This window comes from Mobula hypostoma, chromosome 6 (assembly GCF_963921235.1).
Source record: "Mobula hypostoma chromosome 6, sMobHyp1.1, whole genome shotgun sequence".
Lineage (NCBI taxonomy): Eukaryota > Metazoa > Chordata > Chondrichthyes > Myliobatiformes > Myliobatidae > Mobula > Mobula hypostoma.
Window position 1 is genome coordinate 87186138 of NC_086102.1, and position 13068 is coordinate 87199205.

At 46.3% G+C, this 13068-nt stretch overlaps 1 non-coding gene across 1 annotated transcript; it reads right to left on the reverse strand.

The window, feature by feature from the left end:
* LOC134348820 (U2 spliceosomal RNA) lies at window positions 1-192 on the reverse strand. The gene has a single exon (XR_010018496.1). It is a non-coding gene; the product is annotated as a U2 spliceosomal RNA (small nuclear RNA).
* Between the last annotated feature and the right edge of the window lie 12876 nt (window positions 193-13068).

A 13068-nucleotide genomic window follows, 5' to 3' on the forward strand; every position in this document is an offset into this window, starting at 1 on the left:
GGGAGGTGCACCGTTCCCGGAGGCACTGCAATACCGGGTCGATGCGTGGAGTGGATGGAGAAAGCCCCTATTCCATCTCCCTGTTCCAAAAATCAATTTAATATATGGTCCCCAGGTAGGGGACGTATCAGATATTAAACTGATAAGAACAGATTTTTTTTATTTCAAAATATACTTTATTCAAAAATAAAATCATATACAATAAACCATTCCATAACTTTCCATCCTTTCCATACGTTTCCATTATAGTCAGTACATATCCGTATTTATAGCCATCCACGTGGCACTCCAGTAGTTCAGCTTACCATATCATTGTTGAGGGGTATACTCCCCACCCCCCGACCCCTCCCACGGGTGGAGAGACCTATACTGTGGTCCTTCCCCACCGGCCCTTGCGGTGGCTGCACCGAGTTTCAGTGCGTCCCTCAGCACGTACTCCTGCAGCCGAGAATGTGCCAGTCGGCAGCATTCTCCCACGGACATCTCCATGTGCTGGTAGATCATCAAGTTTCGGGCCGACCAAAGAGCGTCTTTCACCGAGTTGATGATCTGCCAGCAGCACCGGATGTTGGTCTCCGTGTGCGTCCCCGGGAACAGCCCGTAGATCTGTTACGCATCTGCTGGGGATGAAATGTGACACTAGCCCGTCCATCCTCCTCCACACCCTCTCTGCGAACTGACAGTGTGCAAAGAGGTGGGTCACTGACTCCTCCTCACTGCAGTCCTCCTGTGGGCAATGGGGTGTGGAGACAACGTTCCGGGCGTACAGGAGGGATCTGACTGGGAGGGCCCCTCTCACTGCCAGCCAGGCGAGGTCTTGGTGCCTGTTGGTGAGATCTGGCGATGAGGCATTTTGCCAGATGAACTGGACGGTCTGCTCAGGGAACCACCCCACTGTGTCCATCACGGCCTTCTCCTGCAGTGCCTGCAGGACATTACGTACAGACCACTGCCTGATGGCCCTGTGGTCAAAGGCGTTCTCCTGCAAGAACTTTCCTACGTAGGACAGGTATGCCGGCAACGACCAGTCGACTGGGGCGTTGTGCGGGAGTGGGGCCAGACCCATCCTTCGCGGCGAGGGCGACAGCTAGAAATTGGGCACATAGTGGTACTTGGTGCCCACATACCTGGGTTCACTACGCCCGATCTTAGCCAAAAGGCCGAGAAGCGGCACCCGCCACTGGTCGGACCCTTTCGGATGCTGCCAGTCTTCCCTCTGTAAGAGCGACTGTCTACAGGACACCTACTCATCCTGCTTCTCGTCAACTTTTGAAGTAGGTTTGGTGTAACTCTCTCACTCTTTTGCATATGTTGTCTTTTTCTCCCTAGTAGCGAAACCTCTTTTGGAATATAGCTGATTTTGTAAAATAGCTGATATTTCACCAACCAAATGAGAGAGGCGGACCTTGTTTGCATGAATACTCCTCCTCTCATCTCAGCTGGGAACTCCCGTCTTTAGCGTCTTATGTCATTGCAAGCGTGATGACGTTTGCGGAAGGCGTCACCGGGGGAACGTAAGGCGCCAAACTCGATCGGGGTGGTTGTCGTTCGGCGGGCCTGGCGGAGCGGGTGACTGGGGAGGGGTGTGGGTAGGACCAGCGGATGCAAGCGATGGCGCGGGAGTGAGAAGAAGGGGAGGGTTGTAAGTGGGGGAGTGAGGCCATTTGATGAGGGTGGTTGAGTTGGTGGGGAGCCGTTTATGAATGGTAATACGTTTTTGAACTCTGACACAGTACAAAAGAGCTTTAAAGAAATAATTATCAGGAACATAAGTTTATTGTTCGGCTTGAGTATAAGAGGGCATTATAAAAGGGGTGTTGGTCACGGCCTGCTGATTCTAATGTACTAGCGAGGTGCGATGTATCAGTCTGGTTTATATTACCTTGCCCTTCCAGTTTTGGGGCAGGTCAGTCCCATCATTGTCAATTGCATTAGTAACGATGACTCCCTTTTCTGGTGGTACACCACCTTGTGACTGTCCATTTCCCTCCATGGATGCTGCCTGACCCCCCGCCCCCCAACTCAGTTCCTCTGGCCCTTTGTGTGTTGCTTCAATCCCAGCATCTGCAGTCCCACAGAACCTTCGAAGACGCAACCATCAGGACAAACATTCTATTCTGACAAATAGTGGCCTTGCACTGTGATAAGGGAACTAGTTGTATGCAATTACTAGCTCCATTGTTATGGTCATATAACCTGAGCATTATGGTTGAACTTCACGTTAGCCCCACGCTAATCTTTTGTTAACATAGAAAAGTGCCATAGATGCTGGGCAATGAAAACGGGCATGGATGGAGACAAAGAAGAACTGATTAAATCACCAGAGGTTTTGTTGGGGATGTGAATTCAGAAGAGGTTCTATAAGAGCAAGTGAGAAATGCAGAGGTTCGAGGGGGTATGAGGTGACTGTGAAGTGATTAAACAGAGGGCCAGATTCCAACATCAAACAGGGGAGGTGAGTGTGGTGTCAGATAGAAAAGGATTTTGTTTAGGATCAGGCTTATGGAGAGAGAGAGAGTAAGTATACAATACCTCATATACCGTCTAGGTAGTCTCCAGCCCCTTGGTATGAACATAGAATTCTCCAACTTCTGGTAATTCCCTCCCCCTCCCTTCCCCTATCCCTATGTCACTCTGCCCCTTCCCCCAGCTGCCTATCACCTCCCTCATGGTTCCACCTCCTTCTACTACCCATAGTGTTTTCCCCTATTCCTTCTTCACCTTTCCTGCCTATCACCTCCCTGCTTCCCCTCTCCCACCCCTTTAACTTTCCCCTTACTGGTTTTTCACCTGGAACCTACCAGCCTTCTCCTTCCCACCCTCCCCCCACCTTCTTTATAGGGCCTCTGCCCCTTCCCTCCTCAGTCCTAATGAAGGGTTCCAGACCGAAACGTTGACTGATTGTTTCCTCCAGCGTGTTGTGAGTGTATGGAGAGAGAGGAGTGAATGGCCGACCGGGAGACTAAGAGAGCACTTCATTCTCTAGATGACAGCATGCAGGTGGAAGTGTCTTCTGACTATGTCCAATTTCCAGGCTTATTCACCACACTTGTCACATTCCCCTCTATTAACCAGGCTCCCATTGGCTGAATAGTTGTGTCCCATATTTGCCATTTCTTGCTTTTAGTGGCAAGTATAGTTCGTCCTGAAGTTCATTGCAAAATCAGGCCCCGCCAATTTCCAGAAATGAGCACATGACCCTGGTGGACGCTGAGGCAGTGCGGCACTGTTGGAGATGATGTCGTTCAAATGAGGCGTTAAATCGAGGACCTGCCAACCCTCAGGGGGGCGCTATTTCAAAGAATGTGGAAACTCTTCCTGGTTAATGCACATCACCCAGCCAAGACCTGTTCATTTCTCATTATGTGAATGTGCATGGGATCCTGATGTGCACAATTTGGCTGCCCACTGACCATTCTTCACTGACAGCAGAGTGCACTGGGTTTTACTCATAATATGACAACCCAGCTTTCTTTAGTTTTATTAACCTCACTTTTGAAATTTGAAATATTTTTAAAATTTCATGTACTCATGAAGTGTACTGTTGGAGAAATTGTTCTTTCAGCACTCCCAATTAATCTTTGCTGAGTTATTTTTATACTTCCACAACTTGGAAAATATATTAAATCTTGTGCTCTCCTTTTTAATCTTGTGACACATTGATTGAATTGTAATTTGACAATGGAATTGTTGCTCAAATCTGTGGATCTTTTTATACCAAGAAAACAACAAATGTGTGTGTGTTTGTATTTACTGTGGTCTTTGATTTGTAGAAGTCTGAATGTTTTTACTTATTGTGTTAGCTGAATGGCTGGAGTAAAGTAATAGTTGTATTGGGGATTTCTGTGCAACTTGCCAGTGTCAGGTAAATAAATGAGTTGATCTTCTCCATGTTGTGCCTTATCTTTGTGTCCTGCTTACAGGGTCAGCTAATCACTGCTGTTTAATTTTCTAACTCCTGTCTTCCTAAAGTTACTCACTGCAATAAGGTATCACAGCCTCTTTCCTGTAAGAGTTGAGCATTGTCTTGTCAAGAATTAGTTTGTGTGAATAAATTCCCTTTCAGCAAACCTACCTGACAGAGGTAACTCTAATGTTGCAATGAAAGTTGCCAAGAGTTTTGTTCCATTACAAAATCAGACTCTTTGTCTAAAAAGAGAAATAGTGCTTGGAAAGAGGATTAGCATTTCAATGTAGGTTTTACCTCCCAGCTGGACCGATTGTGGATTGAAGTCCTCTCTCCGGTGAGAGAGTGTTTGAATATTGCAATACTTTGGGCTGAGACGCACAGACATCTTCAGCAATTTAGATACTTCGTGTGAGGATTCCTAAGAACGACACTTACTGAATTCCTTAGAACAGAGGGAAATTTCCACATTATACATGGAGTGTGATGTGAGAGGGCATTCTGGGTAGCTGACTTACAAGTGAAATAAACAGCTGCACCTTTGTCCTTCACCTCTCCATCTCTCATGTGTGTTATTCACAGCCACTCTGCCTCCCAGTACCACAAACATAGCAACTGTGTGCTTACTTGCTATCTTGTATGTGCCTTGTGCTGTGTATGACTGCTGGTACTGTGTTTTGCACTTGGCTCCGGAGAAACGCTGTTATGTTTGGCTGCATTCATGGGTATTCACGTATGGTTGAATGATCATTAAACTTGACCTTGAAAGGTCTTGATAGTGCAGAGACACAGAAGGACCCCCACCATGCAGGCTATACTACCTTTAGGAAGGAGGTACAGGAGCCTTAGCTCCCACACCATCAGATTGTGCAGCAGTTCAACCATCAGGCTCCTGAACCAGACTGGATAACTTCACTCACCACAGCACAGAACTGATCACTGAACACAACTTGCGGACTCGTTTTCACGGACTCTACAACTCATGTTCTTGGTATTATTTATTTATTTTTATTGTGTTTCCACATTTTACTTTTGCACATTGTTTGCTTGTCAGTCTTTGTGTGTAGTTTTTCACAGATTCTATTGTAGTTCTTTGTTCTGCTGCAAAGATGAATCTCAGGGTGCTCTAGACGTACTTCAATGTCAAATCTGCTTTGAGCATTACTGGTTGGTTGGCATCTGTCTGTATCGAAGGACAATGGGCGATGACCACCATCACAAGCCTGGGTGGAAGGTATGGAGATCCTCAGATGCCCAGTCATCAAGATCCCCCTCTCAGTCTCACCAGTGCAGTCCAAAGGAAGGCTTATGAAGCAATACATCTGGCACCAGCTTGGCTGCAGGGCTGCCGGAAGGATGTTCAATGACGACCAGCTGCCTTAGGGGCTCCACTCCGGATTGGCTGTCTGGATTTACCCCCACAGCCGCCTTCTCTCTCAAGGCTGCCCACAGGCAGTGGGGCTATATACCCATAGCTGGGGATCTGGTTCACGAGCACCAGGGCGTGTCCACATATCAATGGGCCTGCGTGCTACGTGTGCAGGGACCAGACCTCCTCCCCTTCCTCTGTAATTCAGCCTGAGTCCGAAAGGAGTTCAGTTTCCGGGTGTCGCCAGCGAGGAGGCACTACATGAGGCTTGCTGTTGGAGAGGCTATGTACTGGCAGGGAGAGACTCACACATTCAGCCCTCCTTTTCGCAAGACTGCTACCCAGCAGTGGAAGCTGAGAGTGAGAGCGACAAGCACCACCCATTACACTACCACACTAGACACATCACAACAGCCATTTTGAGCATTACTAATTGTGGGGAAAACTACAAGTCGAGGTTGTCAATATAAAAGAGCAAGAAAACCAGTGGGGAATTTATCAAAGATTGAGCAGCATGTGGAACTCTCTCCCGAGTGACTAATACTAAATTTAATAGGAGGCTGTACAAGAAAATGTGGACGAGGAAAGCGGAGGGTCATGCTGATAGATTTAGATGGGGAAAGGTGGGAGGAAATCTGAGTGAAGCATAAGTGTGTTGGGCTGAATAGCCTGTCTCTCTACTATGTAAAAAGTAGACATGATCCTCTCTTAAAAACTGACAGTACTTTCACCCACATAGCAAAGGACAATCAAAACTCTCTTTCCCAAAAGAACAATTACACCTACAATTGCACTTTGAAAGTGAGTTTGTTTTTATTTAACAAAGAGTTAAGGTGCAGATCGGCCCAAATCAAACTTAATAGCGTAACGAACTGCAGAAAGTCTGGAAGGGAGAAAATACTTGCAGGAATATATAGAAGACAATGATGGGACTTTGTGGATTGATCTATGAAGGAAGGTGTTGGCGCGTGGCCAAGTGGTTAAGGCGTTCGTCTAGTGATCTGAAGGTTGCAAGTTTGAGCCTCAGCTGAGGCAGCGTGTTATGTCCTTCAGCAAGGCACTTAACCACACATTGCTCTGTGACGACACTGGTGCCAAGCTGTATGGGTCCTAGTGCCCTTCCCTTGGACAACATCGGTGGCGTGGAGAGAGGAGACTTGTAGCATGGGAAACCGCCGGTCTTCCATACAACCTTGCCCAGGCCTGCACCCTGGAAACCTTCCAAGGTGCAAACCTATGGTCTCACGAGACTAACGTATGCCTATGAAGAAAGCACTGCACCTTCAGTGGGTAATTGGCCTTTCTGTACCATTCCATGCTCCTGTATTTCTGTTTAGTAGGGCTGAATGGCTTTCTCTCCTTTCATTCCTACAATTCCAAATTTTATCGACTCTGCTTGAAATAAAATGTTATAACTTGCCTTCAGAAATGCCCAGGAGCAGTGGACAGTTGAAGGTGTGATTGGTCCTGCTGAGAGAGTTCCTCTCAATGTCATTAGGCACTCAGAATAAAGCATGCCAGCCTTGAAATGCGATTCCACATTCAGCTCAGGAATCAGCTCTCACTTACACACTGTATGAACCACGTGCTGTTGAGTGGCCCACATAAAGGATTGTTTGGAGCATCCTCAGGGATATTAGAAAGCTTTAGATATTCAGTAAAGCCCATTGCTTCAAGCAAGGGAGAACTGCTAGGAATCACTCAATTTTTTTTGTGCAGAATTTTATTAAAAGTGAAGGGACATCTATATAACAGCATTTTTAATGACACAAAACAATTTGTAGATTTTCTGATTTTGCCCTTTTTTAAAAAAGGAACAGTTTAAACAGCTCCCAGCTGGTTCTGTGTTACTGTGCAAAGATGTGATGAGTTAACGTTATTGGAGGGCACAGAATGTCCTTCATCTGTGGAATGGACGTCAGAGGAGACCGTCATCCCATATCCTGTGGTAATAGTGGAAGGAGTAATTTACCCTTGAATGCATTCAGGGAAGATGCCAAGGGATACCACAGGCAGTGCCTTGTTAAGATAATACATTCAGATTTAAAAGACAATAGGATGCAATTTATAAAATAAAGACTCATGTCTGGATAAATGGTCTTCCTGTGCTTCTCACACATTAAAGGTGACGCTTGCTGATAAACTCAACCCTGCTAACAGCATTTGTTGTAAAGTCTGTTGTTGTCAAGTGCCACATTTGAATTCAGAATAAAAAGTTCAAACAGTACTATTGAGAGAGGAGAAAATCCAAAAAGCGGAAGATGTTCAAAACCTGAGTTAAAAATGGCAAATGCTGGAAACACTCAGCAGGTTAGGCAGCCTCTGAGGAAAGAGGAACAGTTAACTGATGAAGTGTATTCAACCTGAAATGTTAGCTGTTCCTCCTCCCCAGCTGCTATTTGACCTTCTGAATATTTCTACTGCTATGGAAGAGGTGCTTGAGCCATTAGAAGGATTTTGGTGTTGAAGTTGGCACGATACAGAAGGCAATACTCAAACAGACAAGGACATTACAACAAGTTGCAAGCAGATGTATTATCAAGGTACATGCATGTCACCATGTACAATGCCAAGATTCATTTTCTTGTGGGAATTCACAGTAAGTACAAAGACACACAATAGAATCAATGAGAGCTGCACGCAAGACAAATAACCAGTGTGCAAAAGACAACAACCTGTGCAAATACAAAAACAAAATGATAAGTAAATAAATACCGAGAACATTAGATGAAGAATCCTGGAAAGTGAGTCCGTAGGTTGTGTTCAGTGTTTTGCTGAGCGAGATTGAGTGACATTATCCCCACTGGTTCAAGAGCCTGATGTTTGAATGGTGACTTGGATCCACTCCAATTCCCTACCGAAACAAAGGGTCTACAGCAGCTGCTATCTTGTTGGCTCTTCACACAACCCTGGAACATCTGGGCAGCAAAGATGCATACATCAGGATGCTCTTTATCAATTACAGCCCAGCATTTAACACCATTGTTCCCTCAAAACGAATCAGTAAACTCCAAGACTTGGGCATCAATACCCCCTTGTGCAATTGGATCCTGGATTTCCTCATTTGTAGCTGATTGACAAAAACACCTCTTCCACAATCTCCATCAGCAGGCATGGTATGGGAACACCAATGCCCTTGAGCGGAAAATCCTACTAAAGGTAAGGGATTCATGCCAGTACGTCATGGTAAAACCCTCCCAACCATTGAGTACATCTACATGAAACGTTGCTGTAGAAAAGCAGCCTCCATCATCAAAGACCCTCATCACCCAGACCATGCTCTTTTCTCACTGTTGTCATCAGGTAGAAGGTACAGGAGCCTCAGGACTCACACCACCAGGTTCAGGAACAGTTACTACCCCTTAGCCTTCGACCCCACATTACCTTTCATGTCATGCACCATCCTAACTGGAAATGCAGTCAATCCTTTCATCCTCACTGGGCCAATATCCAGGAATTTGTTGTCAGGTCCAAGCTGCTTCACTACAAAAATGCCAGTGGCTGGAGAAAATGGGTCATTGGCAAGTTCTGAAATGCAGCCAGAAACAGGGTGTGGGAATGGCTGTAGAACGTACACTTAGTGACCACTTTATTAGGTACATCAAAACACCTGCTTGTTAGTGCAAATATCTAATCAGCCAATCGTGTGGCAGCAATTCAATGCAAAAAAGCACACCAACAGGGTCAAGAGGTTTAAATGCTTTTCAGACCAAACATCACAATGGGGAAGAAATGTGATCTATGTGACTTTGGCCATGGGATGATTGTTCATATGGTTCCATTTGATATCAGAGATTGTATACAGTACGCAACCTGAAATCCTTACTCTTCACAGGCATCCACAAAACAGAGAGGAAAAACCCCCGAAGAATGAATGATAGAAAAACATTGAACCCCAAAGTCCCTCCTCCCACTTCCACGCACAAGCAGCAGTAAAATCGTCAGCCCTCCCCCTCCCCCTCCCCACTTGCTTCATCAAAAGCATCAGCCCTCCCCCACCCACCATGCAAACAATAGCAAGCCCCCAGAGACCATGATCTAGAGTTCATAAAAAGCTGCTGTCCATCCCAACATTTAAGTTCATAAAAAGAGTCCATCCCAACACTTCGACATCTCTCTCTAACTAACTAGGGAAAGAGAGATATCGCTCCTGACGCAGCGAGCAGGGAGGCCAACAGCTTGCTGTTTCAATGTTACAGTCTGCAGTGTCACTTATTCAAATTCCCCTGACTTGGAGCCAATGAAAGAGCCATCGTCGGTGCCAGACGGGGTGGTTTGAGTATCTCAGAAACTTCTAATCTCCTGGAATTTTCATGCACAACAGTCTCAAAGGTTTACAGAGAATGGAGCAATAAATGGGGGGGGGGGGGAACATCCAGTGAGTGGCAGTTCTGTGGACAAAAAGGCCTTGCTAATGAGCGAGATCAGAGGAGAATGGCCAGAAGATTCAAGCTGACAGGAAGGCACAGTAACTCCAATAACCACATGTTACAACAGTGATGTGCAGAAGAGCATCTCTGAACACACAACACACCGAACCTTGAAGTGGATGGGGGCTACAGCAGCAGAAGACCACAAACATACACTCAGTGGCCACTTTATTAGGTACAGGCGGCACATAATAATGTGACCACTGAGTATATTTATGAAGAGAATTAGTGTAAAAACAATGAGCAAGGTTTCAATTTTTGAGCCCCTTGGTATGAACATAGAATTCTCCAACTTCCAGTAATTCCCTTCCCCTATCCCTATGTCACTCTGCCCCCTCCCCCAGCTGCCTATCACCTCCCTCATGGTTCCGCCTCCTTCTACTACCCATTGTGTTTTCCCCTATTCCTTCTTCACCTTTCCTGCCTATCACCTCCCTGCCTCCCCTGCCCCACCCCTTTATCTTTCCACTTACTGGTTTTTCACCTGGAACCTACCAGCCTTCTCCTTCCCACCCTACCCCTACCTTCTTTATAGGGCCTCTGCCCCTTCCCTCTACAGTCCTGACGAAGGGTTCCAGCCCGAGACATTGACTGATCATTGCCACGGATGCTGCTCGACCTGCTGAGTTCCTCCAGCGTGTTGTGAATGTTGTTTTGACCCCAGCATCTGCAGAGTATTTTGTGTTATCAATTTTTGAGCAATTGCAGCATGTTGTTGAGTGAGGCTGTAGGAACTTGAGGGGCAAAGTCCTTGACACAAAGGGTGGTATGTATGTGGGATGAGTTAACAGAGGAAATAGTTGAGGCAGGTAGAATGCCAACTTTTAAAGAAGGTTGGACAGGCATCTGGGTAGAAAAGGTTTAAACCAGGGGTTCCCAACCTGGGGTCCATGGCATTAAAAAAATTTGGGAACCCCTGGTTTGGAGGATTATGGGCTAAACACTGGCAAATGGGATCAGCTTGGATGAGGTGTCTTGGTCGGTGTGCACAGGTTGGGCCAAAGTGCCTGTTCTGGTGCTGTATGACTCTATGAATGGAACTACTATGGGACCATTTCACTAAGGTTCAACCTGCTATGAGGTAATATTAGATTATGAGGACACGCGGTCCTCTTTTATTGTCATTTAGTAATGCATGCATTAAGAAATTATACAATGTTCCTCCAGTATATCACAGAAACACAAGACAAACCAAGATTTAAAAAACTGACAAAAACCACATAATTATAACATATAGTTACAACAGTGCAAAGTAATACCGTAATTTGATAAAGAACAGACCATGGGCACGGTTAAAAAGAAGTCTCAAAGTCTCTCGAAAGTCCCATCATCTCATGCAGACGGTAGAAGGAAGAAAAACTCTCCCTTCCATGAACCTCCAGCGCCGCAAACCTGCCGATGCAGCACCCTGGAAGCACCCAACCACAGCCGACTCTTGAGTCCATCTGAAAACTTCGAGCCTCCGACACTGAGCACCGAGCACCATCTCTGCCGAGCGCTTCAACCCCGGCCCCGGCAACAGGCAATAGGCAAAGCCAAGGATTTGGGGCCCTCCCCTCCAGAGATTCTCGATCGCACAGTAGCAGCGGCAGCGAAGCAGGCATTTCAGAAGTTTCTCCAGCGAAAATATACAGAGAAAAGAAAAATTTGTCATCATGGTAGCATTCTTGCCTGGGTCAGAATTATACATGCTCCCTCCAGGCCAAAATCTACCCTGACCATCTGGTGTATTGCATTCTCAAAGTCTTTCAAGTAAGCTAGGGCCTCTTGGGTGAAAGCTGGAAGATATTGCTCTACTGCTGTGAAGATGAAGAGGGAGCCCTCCCGGGTCTCCTGGCAAATAGATATTCTCCAATTAACAACACAGAAATAGGTGATCAGACTCATTTTGGGGCCCTTGCCAAGCACACATAGGCTATCATGTTTCCGACAAAACAACTGCCAGGTCCACCTCAGGAATACTTTTATTGGCTGTGAATCAGTGTGCCCCACAGATGAGAAAACTAGAAGCAAAGTTACTCAAATGCAGGAGGCTTATGGAAGAAGTTACTGTAAAAGTTGAACACAATGGACAGGAGGCAGCGGGATGAAAGGATGCATCATTTCGGTTGTGAGCTCAGTGCAAAAGAAAAAGGAGCTGTCAATTCAACATTGTCCAATAAGCATTGATTCCCAATCTGACTCTAAGCTCTCTGCACCCACATGAGCACCATTTTCTTTTCATACAATAGCAGCATGCAACAGAATGCCAAATGATAGACTGGCCAATGACACGTGTATGTTGGGAGGTCCTGTAATCCCAGAGAAAAGAGAGGACCAGGCTTATCTGTTAATCCCCTCTCTTTAGTAGACATTTCATTCAATTCTACCAGGTGTTTCTGTTTCTTGTTTAAATCTTATTTTATGATTCAGAGGGTTCGTTGCTGAAGTGAGCTTCCAGCAGCTAGTGACAGGTTGACGTTGCATGAAGGTCAATGTCAGCCTGTCAGTTGATATATTGCCTTGATGTTTGAGTCTTCAGTATTTCTTTGGAGAACCTGTCCTTTGTCACAGAGTTGTTTCTCACAGAAACGGGCCTTTCAACACTCCAGAATCTATGCTGGCCCTCAAGTAATGATTTACACGAACCCCCTTTTATTCCTAACAACGGCCCCCGCCTCAGACCCTACCTGCCACTCGCGTTCACGCTGGAGCCAGTGAACCCACCGACCTGCTCCTCCTTGGGATGCGGGAAGGAACCGGAGCACATTTGACCGTAAGGAGAGTGTGCCGGATTCATGCAGCCAGCATTGAACTGCGGTCGCTGGGCTGTGAGGCCGCGGGTCAATTAGTAACTTTAAAATCTCACATCCTCTCACCTAAAGCTAAGGGCAATTCTCTTTCCCTCTTCTCCCCCTGACTTTTGTAGCTCACTGACACACATCCCCCATCCCCACCAGGTCCCAGCCAGCTGCTCCGACCCTCACCCAACCCCAGCACTTAAAGCTCTCACATTAGCAACAGACCCTGTGGAATCGAACTCAGACCCTGCTGCAGAGACAATCGCGGGGGTTGGACTATATCCTGTTTCAGCGCAGTTTTGGCACAGTGACACACGAAGCTCTCAGATCGCTTTGTCCCCATCGGCTTTCGTCGCCATGAGTTAAAAACATCATATCCTTGTGCTTGATAGTCAGTACATGATAACTAGTCACAGAGCTGAGTCCCACTTGGGAAAACCGCCTTAAAGCACGAGAGGGTTCGGGCACGGTACAGAAAAGAGGGACTTGATCGTTCACGTGCGCAATCTGGGGCTTGAAGTTCTGTTAATTTACTGTGACAATTACTGCAGTAGTCAGTTCATCGACCCGGCGAGCCGCTCG